Source organism: Mercenaria mercenaria, chromosome 3, assembly GCF_021730395.1.
Source record: "Mercenaria mercenaria strain notata chromosome 3, MADL_Memer_1, whole genome shotgun sequence".
Classification (NCBI taxonomy): domain Eukaryota; kingdom Metazoa; phylum Mollusca; class Bivalvia; order Venerida; family Veneridae; genus Mercenaria; species Mercenaria mercenaria.
The window spans coordinates 30,574,022-30,587,195 of NC_069363.1; the positions used below are offsets into that span (position 1 = coordinate 30,574,022).

Below are 13,174 nucleotides of genomic sequence, written 5' to 3' on the forward strand. Positions count from 1 at the left end.
CAGGACGGAGTTATGTTTCTTGCTGTACAGGGTCAACTTATGATGGTGAACAAGTGTTGCAAGTTTTAAAGCAATAGCTTTGATAGTTTAGGATTAAAGCTGACCTAAACATAAAACTTAACCAAGAAAACTGATTTTCTAAGTCCAAAAGGGGCAATAAATCTTGCAAAAAGCAAGATGGAGTTATGTTTCTTGATGTACAGGGTCTGCTTATGATGGTGAACAAGTATTCCAAGTTTCAAAGCAATAGGTTTGATAGTTTAGGAGAAAAGTTGACCTAAACATAAAACTTAACCAAGAAATCTGATATTTTCTAAGTCCAAAAGGGGCCATAAATCTTGCAAAAAGCAAGATGGAGTTATGTTTCTTGCTATACAGGGTCAGCTTATGATGGTGAACAAGTATTCCAAGTTTCAAAGCAATAGCTTTGATAGTTTAGGAGAAAAGCTGACCTAAACATAAAACTTAACCAGGCAACGCCGACGCAGACGCCGACGCCAACGCCGACGCCGACAACCGCTCAAGTGATGACAATAACTCATCATTTTTTTTCAAAAAATCAGATGAGCTAAAAATTATTGATAAAATTTGACATAGCAACAACAATATTTTGTAACATATTTTCTGTATCTTTATACACATGCAGGATGAAGTACATTTACAGTATCATGTTTTTTTTTCTAATTTTGCAATAAATATTCAATGTGTTTTCAAGGACTAGCCTCAAAGTCAAGACTTCATGGTCCATACACTGACAAATGTATATCATCACATGTATATGATTACGCCAATGAATTTCTAATCAAAGTTTTCAATCTATTACCATATTTCATATTGGCCTAAAAAGATTAGTAACAAGAGCTGCCACAGGAGATAGGGCACTCGACTATTTCAATGCTGGGTATTGAAACTGGGCACACCTGGGGAAGCTGGAGCTGTTACTGGAGTGCTAAATGACTCCAATGAGGATGTAGATATTGGAAAATAGTTTAAGTTGTATCAAATGTATACAGTAATAACAGAGATAAACGACATAAAGTGTATAAAAACATTTACTAAGTATAAAGGGGACATAATTGAATGAAAGTTTCTGCAACAGTAATGCACAATGTGAAAGAAGCTTAAAAATGAGAAAATTATGAACATTTGTTTTTAAGGTATGGCTATGTCAGTATACCAAGTTTGAGGGTATTGGTAAAAAATTCATTGCCAAATGTTACAAAATCTTGGTTTGTCACAAAGTATCTGACTGACATGCTAAAAGCTATCCAAAATGGAAATGATCTGATGGATATGATCTGATAAGTCCAACTGGAACCATTATATTACTATTTAGGTTGTTTATTACCACTTCATGCATTTGTTTTACTTTTGAATCTTCATCAAATTTTGGAATATTAATTCAATTTCTCAGGCCCGGATCCAGAAATATTCGACTGGTGGGCACCAGCATAGAACGAAGACATCACCACCAAGGCACATAGCACCAAGAGTGTGGTAGGCTTGAGGAGGTGGGGCCTATGCCCATCTTAAGGGGGTCAGGGGGGTCTCCCCCATGGAAATGTTTGAAAATACAGGTATGAAATGGCGACCTCTGGTGCATTTACTGGTGGGGATAATCCTCTCATTTTAGTAGGGTGAGGGGGCTCTCCCCCTGGAAATTTATACGAGTATAGGTCACTTCTCAGTCAACTTGGGGGATGTGGGGGGCACGAGCTCAGTTGGCATGGCCCTGTACTGGGCCTGTTTCTTATCATATTTACTTTTCTCATTAATTTCATTAGAAATCTTCCAAGTCTGTCACACGATATTAAAAATTAAAAATTTGTACGATTATTTAGTAAAAGCATTTTTTATACATATAATTGAGACAAAGATTTGAAATTTTCACATAGCTAATTGGGTGTTTAGACTAGTTAAACTATACAGTAAGGTTAGTTTAAACGCATTCAATACAAAACAGTGTAGTTTTCTTTAATAATTAGATTTAATTACTGGTTATAAACGGCATTCATTATAAAAAAGAATCTACTCAATTTAATATGCAGACAAGGAATGATCACACTCCATTATCTTCCCACTTCCTTGTATGCACTTACTCTGGGTCAAGGGTATTATAATCTTTCATTTGGGTTTCCCAGGGTCTTTCAATTTTGAGTGACCCTGGGTTTCCATAATTTTTCCTCAAGTTTATTACCAGATTTGGAATTCAATACTACAGGAAAAACCGAGGTTTTTAAAACCAAGGTTTTTTACAACAACCTGAGGTATTTTGTGAAATACAATTGATAACTACTGCATAATATTATGCAGATTAATGGGTTTCCACAATTTCATCAAGTACTCAAAATCTTTTAAGATATGGTGAAACAATACCCAATAAGTTACACTCTTGACCGATATATTTACATTTATTTTTGTAACAAGAGCAGTCGGAGATAGCAATACTTGACTATTCAACAGGGCTGCATGTCAGATCATCACAGTTAACAAGTGTTTGAAGTTTCAATCCACTTAAAATACAAAACCTTAAAGAAAAAGGGGCATAATTTTGGAGAAAACCAGAGCTGTCTCCGTAGGATGACACATGCCCCCGATGGCACTTTGAATGAATAGTTATGGCCGATGAGGAGTTTAGGACCTTTGACCTACGGAGCTGGGTCTTGCGCGCGACACATCATCTTACTGTGTCACACATTCATGCATAGTTATTTTAAAATCCATGCATGAATGACAAAGATATGGACCGGACATGCCCATCAATGCACTATCATGAAAAATGATCTTTAACGTCTAAGTGTGACCTTGACCTTTGAGCTACGGACCTGGGTCTTGTGTGTGACACGTCGTCTTATTGTGGTACACATTCATGCCAAGTTATTTGAAAATCCATCCATCGATGACAAAGATATGGACCGGACACGCCCATCAATGCACTATCCTTTAACATCTAAGTGTGACCTTGACCTTTGAGCTACGAACCTGGGTCTTGCGCAAGACACGTCGTCTTACTGTGGTACACATTAATGCCAAGTTATTTGAAAATCCATCCATCGATGACAAAGATATGGACCGGAAACGCCCATCAATGCACTCTCCTTTAACGTCTAAGTGTGACCTTGACCTTTGAGCTACGGACCTGGGTCCTGCGCACTGCACGTCGTCTTACTGTGGTACACATTCATGCCAACTTATTTGAAAATCCATCCATCGATGACAAAGATATGGACCGGACACGCCCATCAATGCACTATCCTTTAACGTCTAAGTGTGACCTTGACCTTTGAGCTAGGGACCTGGGTCTTGCGCACTGCACGTCGTCTTACTGTGGTACACATTCATGCCAAGTTATTTGAAAATCCATCCATCGATGACAAAGATATGGACCGGACACGCCCATCAATGCACTATCCTTTAACATCTAAGTGTGACCTTGACCTTTGAGCTACGAACCTGGGTCTTGCGCAAGACACATCGTCTTACTGTGGTACACATTAATGCCAAGTTATTTGAAAATCCATCCATCGATGACAAAGATATGGACCGGAAACGCCCATCAATGCACTCTCCTTTAACGTCTAAGTGTGACCTTGACCTTTGAGCTACGGACCTGGGTCCTGCGCACTGCACGTCGTCTTACTGTGGTACACATTCATGCCAACTTATTTGAAAATCCATCCATCGATGACAAAGATATGGACCGGACACGCCCATCAATGCACTATCCTTTAACGTCTAAGTGTGACCTTGACCTTTGAGCTACGGACCTAAGTCTTGCGCACTGCACGACGTCTTACTGTGGTACACATTCATGCCAAGTTATTTGAAAATCCATCCATAGATGACAGAGATATGGACCGGACATGCCCATCAATGCACTATCCTTTAACGTCTAAGTGTGACCTTGACCTTTGAGCTATGGACCTGGGTCTTGCGCACTGCACGTCGTCTTACTGTGGTACACATTCATGCCAAGTTATTTGAAAATCCATCCATCGATGACAAAGATATGGACCAGACACGAAAATTGCCGACAGACTGACAGACCGACAGACGGTTCAAAAACTATATGCCTCCCTTCGGGGGCATAAAAAAAGAACTAAGCAGTGTGAGTCAGTTCATCACAGTGAATAAGTTTATGAATGGGGTGGGGTGGGGGATGTTGCAGTTTACATAAATTTTTAATTATTGATTTTTGTGCAATAACTAAATAAATAATTAAATTTACATTAAATTTTGTATAAACTTGCAAAAGTTTCTGCCATGTCACCTCCAAAATTAATACAAAAACTAAATGTTATGAAAAACATAATGTATGCACACATATAAAAGATGCCAGTATACTGCACTTTACCTAAAATGGCAAGCTGACATTTTTAAGGAAAGTGAAAATGTCAGCTGTTGTACAAAGGAAGACAGAAAAAAATATGAATTAGATGCAAATACAGCAAACAAACAATACACTGACTGTAATAATGCAAGACTTAATGGTGACCTGCTTGCATTTCTGTTATTAAAATGCACATACATTTGTTTCACAATTAACCCTCATCAACATTAAGATTTTTTGGCTGAAAGATATAATGTGCATTCTGCTTAATATTTTCAACCCAGTCTACTTTCTGTCCCCTGACAAGGAGCAGATCTGCAGTGCAGTGATAAGACTGGGTGCTGTTATATCTTTTCCATTTGGATGACAGAGTTCAAATAATGTATCTGTGTAATAGAGCTTGGCTGAAGCTGGTACTAGATTGCACATCATGAATAAACTCAATTAAACCTTGTATGCCAGTCTGCTGCTTCCAAATGATCTTTTTAGGCCATTATAAATTAATTGCTAGATTTTCATCCAAATTTTTTCCTAAATGGGGGCAGGGGGTGACATTTTATTTTTCTTAGCCGACGTTTTTATGATTGAATATTTATCTATACTCTTTATATCTTGCTATAGGGACTGTATAGATCAATTTTTTTGATTAAAAAAGCAAAAATCATGTGTACATGTTTGTCACATTTGGATACTTAGCTGGTAGATTCGAGGCATTCTTAGATGCCGACATAAGAATAGTAAAAGCGTCCGTTTTGGCACTTTTCTCAGCATCTGCACTGGACTCATTGTCATTTATCACAAATTTTATATACGGTCCAAGAAATGAAACCACATCTGAAAGTCTAGTCAATAGGTTACACTCCATTTGGTCATGTTTACTTCCACCAGAAAACATGGATACAACTGTTGAAATCGTCTGCAACAGACGTCTTTCTTTCTAATTTTCATGATAAAAAATCGTTGAATAGATCAAGCAACATATTGTCGTCGCTAAAACGGCAGGCATACCAATCTTTAAAGCTTTCTGGCCTTTTAAGGCCTGAACAATTAAGAAAACCATTGTTATTTTTGCTGATTCCCAGCTCCAGCTGTTTTTGTTTACTAATACGTCACCGGATATTATTGGTAAGTATAAACGCTGTACTGGACCGGTACTCCTACAGATATGGAACTCAGTTGAACATTTTTGTTTTTTGGTTCAATAAAATTTAGGGGGCGGGGGGTTTGAAAAGGGGGCGGGCGGTGATGAAAATCTAGTAATTATTTTATTGTCGCCTTATTGGTTTTATTCAGAATGGAGAACCAGTATTCGCTGCCAGTCGGCTTGATCACATTTCATGCTTCAAATGATTTTCTTACTGGTTTTATTTAGAATGGAAAACCAGTAATCACTGCCAGTCGGCTTGATCACATTTCATGCTTCAAATGATTTTCTTACTGGTTTTATTTAGAATGGAAAACCAGTAATCACTGCCAGTCGGCTTGATCACATTTCATGCTTCAAATGATTTTCTTACTGGTTTTATTCAGAATGGAAAACCAGTAATCACTGCCAGTCGGCTTGATCACATTTCATGCTTCCAAATGATCTTCTTATTGGTTTTATTCAGAATGGAAAACCAGTATTCACAAGTTTGATCCTCTCATAGATTTAATTCAAAATGGGATGTCTGACTTTCTTCTCAAATACTGGTAGACTTTTGAAAATACTTCAAAGCAAAGTCCTTTGGTCAGGTATGTTGCTCTAAATGTGACATGTTAAAGAACAAAGGGAACCATCTGTAAGGAGGAACATCTCCTGTCACATTGCATCATCCTCAGAAATCTGAAAATGCCTATCATTGCTCTGCAGACATAAACCAACATGGGCAACCATATTAATACATTCTAATTGTGTGTTTAATGCCCCACTGACATAAATTATGCAGTCAATCTTCTTTGAGGTCAGACATTTGACAATAGCAAGCTAGTTATGACAGCAAGCAATCAAGGAACATGGTTAATTATGGACTGAAGTAAAAATTGCATTTCTACTGAAAAAAAGAAAGCATAAGAGACCATTATGACCCTGAGTCTCTCATCTGACCTTTAATGTTGACCTTGAATATTTGGCATGACAAACTAAATCATGGAAAGCGACAATAGTGTCTAACACAAAGATGAATGGAAAAGGGAACTTTTATAAAGACATAATTATGAAAATGTCACTTCTAAATGGAAATGTTTTTTCTGTTTTTCTGACTTAGTGGCCTATATTTTATGCTAAGGTGAACCAGTTTCACAGCTGCCATTGTTTTAATGCAGAAAAACTTTTGAACCAGATTTCATCTAAGGCCTAAAAAAAAAAAATGTTTCGTTTCCTGTAACATGCTGAAAAAAATGGGGGTCGGTAGGTAGGAATTTTTTTTTTTTTTTTTTTTTTTAAGTATGTGTCAGATCATTTCAGTGTTTAGTAACCTTATCATCACCGATTAACTGCCTAATCAGGCCTCGACCTTAACTTTTTTCTGCAGTTGCCAGCAGGTTCACCATCTGCTAAAATCTAGTAGACCTGCTCAGACTTTAGTGGACCTCCAATTCTATCTCATAAATTGTGATGCTGTAGACGTCATAACTTCATATGACTCAAAGAAACAGGACTTATTTCTAAAATAATTAACAAGAGCTGTCTCCGTAGGATGACACATGCCCCCGATGGCACTTTGAATGAATAGTTATGGCCGATGTTAGAGTTTAGGACCTTTGACCTACGGAGCTCGGTCTTGCGCGCGACACATCATTTTACTGTGTCACACATTCATGCATAGTTATTTTAAAATCCATGCATGAATGACAAAGATATTGGCTGGACATGCCCATCAATGCACTATCATGAAAAATGATCCTTAACGTCTAAGTGTGACCTTGACCTTTGAGCTACGGACCTGGGTCTTGCGCGTGACACGTCGTCTTACTGTGGTACACATTCATGCCAAGTTATTTGAAAATCCATCCATCGACGACAAAGACATGGACCGGACACGCCCATCAATGCACTATCCTTTAACGTCTAAGTGTGACCTTGACCTTTGAGCTACAGACCTGGGTCTTGCGCACTGCATGTCGTCTTACTGTGGTACACATTCATGCCAAGTTATTTGAAAATCCATCCATCGATGACAAAGATATGGACCGGACACGCCCATCAATGCACTATCCTTTAACGTCTAAGTGTGACCTTGACCTCTGAGCTACGGACCTGGGTCTTGCACACTGCATGTCGTCTTACTGTGGTACACATTCATGCCAAGTCATTTGAAAAAACCATCCATCGATGACAAAGATATGGACCGGACACGCCCATCAATGCACTATCCTTTAACGTCTAAGTGTGACCTTGACCTTTGAGCTACGGACCTGGGTCTTGCGCACTGCACGTCGTCTTACTGTGATACACATTCATGCCAAGTTATTTGAAAATCCATCCATCGATGACAAAGATATGGACCGGACACAGAAATTGCGGACAGACCGACAGACAGACCGACAGACAGACAGACAGACGGTTCAAAAACTATATGCCTCCCTTCGGGGGCATAAAAATGGAAGACTGTAGCAATCTGTTATCCCGAAAAATAATTATTTTGAAAGTGTCCCAAAATATGGACACAATCATCATCCTCCCGACCAGTGTTGAAAGTGAAACAAGAGGACCATGATGGTCCTGAATCGCTCACCTCTTCCCACATGACCCAGTTTTGAGTATGACGTCGTTTTTTCTATTATTTGACATAGTGACCTAGTTTTTGAGCTCATGTGACCCAGTTTTGAACTTGACCTAGATATTATCAAGATATAAATTCTGACCAATTTTCAAGAAGATCCATTGAAAAATATGGTCTCTAGAGAGGTCACAAGGTTTTTCTATTATCTGACCTATTGACCTAGTTTTCGAAGGTACGTGACCCTATTTTGAATTTTATCTAGATATCATCAAGGTGAACATTCTCACTAATTTTCATGAAGATCTCATAAAAAATATGGCCTCTAGAGAGGTCACAAGGTTTTTTCTATTTTTATACCTACTGGCCTAGTTTTTGACCGCACGTGACCCAGTTTCAAAATTGACCTAGATATCATCAAGGTGAACATTCAGACCAACTTTCATACAGATCCCATGAAAAATATGGCCTTTAGAGAGGTCACAAGGTTTTTCTATTATTTGACCTACTGACCTAGTTTTTGAAGGCACGTGACCCACTTTCGAAATTGACCTAGATATCATCAAGATGAACATTCAGACCTACCTTCATACAGATCCCATGAAAAATATGGCCTCTAGAGAGGCCACAAGGTTTTTCTATTATTTGACCTACTGACCTAGTTTTTGATCGCACGTGACCCAGTTTCGAACTTGACCTAGATATCATCAAGGTGAACATTCTGACCGATTTTCATGAAGATCTTGTGAAATATATGGCCTCTAGAGAGGTCACAAGGTTTTTCTATTTTTAGACCTACTGACCTAGTTTTTGAAGGCACTTGACCCACTTTCGAAACTGACCTAGATATCATCAAGATGAACATTCAGACCTACCTTCATACAGATCCCATGAAAAATATGGCCTCTAGAGAGGCCACAAGGTTTTTCTATTATTTGACCTACTGACCTAGTTTTTGAAGGCACGTGACCCACTTTCCAAACTGACTTAGATATCATCAAGGTGAACATTCTGACCAATTTTCATGAAGATCTCATGAAATATATGGCCTCTAGAGAGGTCACAAAGTTTTTTCTATTTTTAGACCTACTGACCTAGTTTTTGATCGTACGTGACCCAGTTTCGAACTTGACCTAGATATCATCAAGGTGAACATTCTGACCGATTTTCATGAAGATCTTGTGAAATATATGGCCTCTAGAGAGGTCACAAGGTTTTTCTATTTTTAGACCTACTGACCTAGTTTTTGAAGGCACGTGACCCAGTTTCGAACTTGACCTAGATATCATCAAGATGAACATTCTGACCAACTTTCATAAAGATCCCATGAAAAATGTGACCTCTAGAGTGGTCACAAGCAAAAGTTTACGGACGCACCCACGGACGGACGGACGACGGACACCGCGTGATCACAAAAGGTCACCTTGTCACTTTGTGACAGGTGAGCTAAAAAAAACATCAACAATTATCGGTAATCATTCTGATGATAAACTAAGTAACTGGCCTCGTTTTCATCGGTTATTGTGGCATCTGCAGTGGAGATCAAAGCAGTATAGTTTCCCCGAGATTGTCATTGCATTACGTCATGTTTTCGCGCCATGTGACACATCACTGTCTGATCGTACTTTCTTGATTCCTTTAATTGTTGAGAAGAAATCAGTAAAAAAGATTTTTCTTTAATTTTTTAAAAGCAAATGTGCAATATCCAAAATAAACTGACATGTAAATGTGTCAGACCGTGAACGATGATGACCTATTTGCCCTCAAGAAATTTACATTATTGTTTGAGAAGAATATCTAACAAAGTGTTGTGTCAAAAAATATATGAACAAAGAATCATTTAAAACTTATTAAAAATCGTAACGACATCATACTGCTTCATTTTAAAACCGCATTCCTATTTACGTTCATGAGGTCACGTAACCTATTCTGCCGTGCTAACAGAAATCTGTTTGCCAAAAAATCGTTTTACTCCATGTATTTAAATTGCTGCCGCTTTTTCATTACTTAAGATTTTTTTATTGTGTTTTTTGTACTTTCTGGCCAAAAGTCTGAATTTTATTACCATAGTATGTACTGTTTATTTACTTTAAAAAGGAAATAAATAATCAAGATCGCGCTGTTTGAAATTTTACAAAACATTACATGAAAATTTGATCGTTTTTAAAGAATTTTGCCTACATTCCTGTCAATATCTTATTAAAATTGTTATAGAATTCAAACTGTATTAGTTCTCAAGCGGTGTTGAAAATCTGAAGTGATTATATTAAAAAATGAATGCACTACACGCGTTTTTTGTGTCAAAAGTAACTGCGATGTAAATTAAGTATTACGATAGGGCGCACGTGCTTGTGGAATGGAAAATTACCAGCATGACGTTTTGATATTTTTACGATTCGCGGGTAAATTCCAGTCAATCCAGGTAATTTTGCCTGATGTAATTACTCAATTTGGTAAAGTTACTAGTATAAACCGCTCGCCCGATCGGTGGAGTAGTCCATTCGTGCTATCCTGACTTTAACTCGCTAATGCTTATAACCGTTGAATGCCATACTAAGGCAAAATCAACTTTCGTTTTGTGAATTCGCCGATATGGGTACGATTTCCCCCCTATTTTTCACTTTTAAGGGTTTTATTTTATTTGCAGACCGTGACTGAAAATTGGTTGACCGTCGGTCTACCCAACTTTTGATAGTGGATCTGCCGATATTTTGGTTGTGTCGGTCCAACGGTCCACCGCTAAGGTCGAGGCTGTAATCAAATAAAATTGTTGAAAATTTGCTCCCGCCTTTCAATAACAGATGTTGTTCATACAAGTCTTTTTCTACACTGACTCCTTTTGTTCAGTAAACATTGTGTAACAGGCAAAGTTCATAGTTTTGCAGACAGACATAGCTTTGGGCCGTTTTTGCCAATTAGAGATTTTCGGGGCCACAATTAATCTTTTGTCGCAAATGGCTCAAGTGCAACCGACAGCGTGACCCCTGAACAAGTGGTACAAACATGATAATAGGCTGCTCTTCTACGAATTGTTTATCAATTAACGTTTACACATTGATCAATAAACACCTTTCATAATGAAGGACATTATTGTACTAAATACAAACTGCGAGATGACCACGTGTCAGTCGGCGCGTGGCGTGATTGACATCTGTCAGTAGCTAATTAGTATATGACGCTCCGCCTACTGCCATACTTCCGCTTGTGGTGGCGAACAGTATTGAAATTCACCGAGATTTTGATTGACAAGGGGCAGAATTTTTGAACTCGATATGCATCAAAGAAAACTTCTCGATTTTCGTGGGTGAAAACCTGGAACCTCGTGTCTACCGACAAACAGGCTTTTCGCCATGTTGTTTCATGTCGACGGAACCAGGAACGTTCATTACTATGCGCGACGAGGTCGGGTACAACTAAATTATCCCTATAATCAATAAAGATATGATCAGAATCTCAATCTAAAAAAATTGCGGTCGGCGGTAAAAACTTACGGTCGGTCGGGTTACAGGAAACAGACATATTTTTTTTTTAAGCCTAAATCAGGTAGAGATATGACCTCTAATGTGACACTGAATGTTTCTATACCTATTTTATGCACTCAAACAACCAAGTTTCACACTTGAACAAGATGTTTTACGTCAACTTTCATTCAAAAGATAAAATTAAGTTCTGTTTTAACCTAGCAACCAAGTTTTGACCTCAGATGACCCAGTCTCCAATTTGACCTAGATTTCAGAGACAGTTTCAAGAAAACAGAGTGTACGTTTTTCCATGACTTGACCATTTAACCAAATTTTGGACCTCCAGATGTCCAAATTTCAAACCTGGCCAACATTTCATGAGGGCAAACAATCTGACTTAAAGTTTCAAATAGATCAGGTAGAAAATATGGCATACAAGGTTTTTCAATGATTTGACCTAGATTATAAAAGTAAATGATCAAGATTTAAACTTGGCCCATATTTCAAAAGGACAAACATTCTGACTAGGTTTCAAATAGATCAGGTAGAAAATATGGCCCCTAAGTATTAACAGGGTTTTTTCTATTATATGACATAGTTACCTAGCTTTTGACCCCTAGTGACCAATTAGTCCCAAATCTGCCTTAGATTTCATAAATACGAGCATTCTGACAATGTTTTATGATAAACGGGTAGACAAGATGAACTCATCAGTGTTCACAAAATATTTCTATGATTTAACCTAGAGAATTAGTTTTTTACTCCAGATGGCCTAGTTTAGACTTCATGAAGACCATGGACCCTGATGAAGTTTTAATACTGGTCTCCAGTCTGGTTTACAACCTTAGACCCTGATACTGAATTTTTGGGACTGGTCTTAAAACTTTGGTTTATAAGCTCAAACACAGAATTTTAAGTTTTGAGACTGGTCTTTGGTTTATAGCCTCAGACACTGATGATGAAGTTTTTAAGATTGGTCCCCGAACTGTGGTTTATAATGTTGAATCCTGATGCTCCAGTTTTTATACTGGTCACAGAACTCAGTTTAGTAACCATGAACAAGGATGAAAAAGGCATAAAACAAACTTGTACAAAACAATACAATCATTGTTGAATGTAGGCAAAGCATGCAAATTAACATAAAGACTAATTTTCAGTAAAACTTGAAGAAGACAGCCAGTACAGAAAATGTTTAAAGATTTATAGACCAAAGTCAGGGAGAGACACATGTCTGTATTTGACATTGCAAAAAATTGTTAATGTTCAGCCTGTGTTCATGTGAAATTTACATTTTACATTTATCACCATCATATACAATACTTACACTTATATCTTCTTCTTCTTCTAAAATATTCATATTTTATGCAAACAACCCCACCCGCATTAAGCATTTGGCAATGCAATAAATTACTTATTTCCTCATGTATAATGTTGCACCAGTTTTATAATGAAATATTAGAATGTGGTGGTTAGAGCACACAGACATAGTACATTATGCAGCCCTCAGCTAAATTCAAAGTAGACAGACATTTATAATCAACCATAAAACGTTTACTGTATGCAAAGCTGTTTTTATTTCTTACAACATCAGTTATATAAGTTGTCCAATGTGAAGGTCTTTTCAACAAAGACCTGTCAGGTTTTATGTCTGAAAATTATGATTACCTTAAACATGCCATCAG

At 37.7% G+C, this 13,174-nt stretch overlaps 1 protein-coding gene across 2 annotated transcripts in view; it reads right to left on the minus strand.

The window, feature by feature from the left end:
• Positions 1-13,174, minus strand: part of LOC123525850 (calcium homeostasis endoplasmic reticulum protein-like) — a 112,957-nt gene that overhangs the window by 45,757 nt on the left and 54,026 nt on the right. The gene's annotated exons all lie outside the window — the stretch shown is intronic.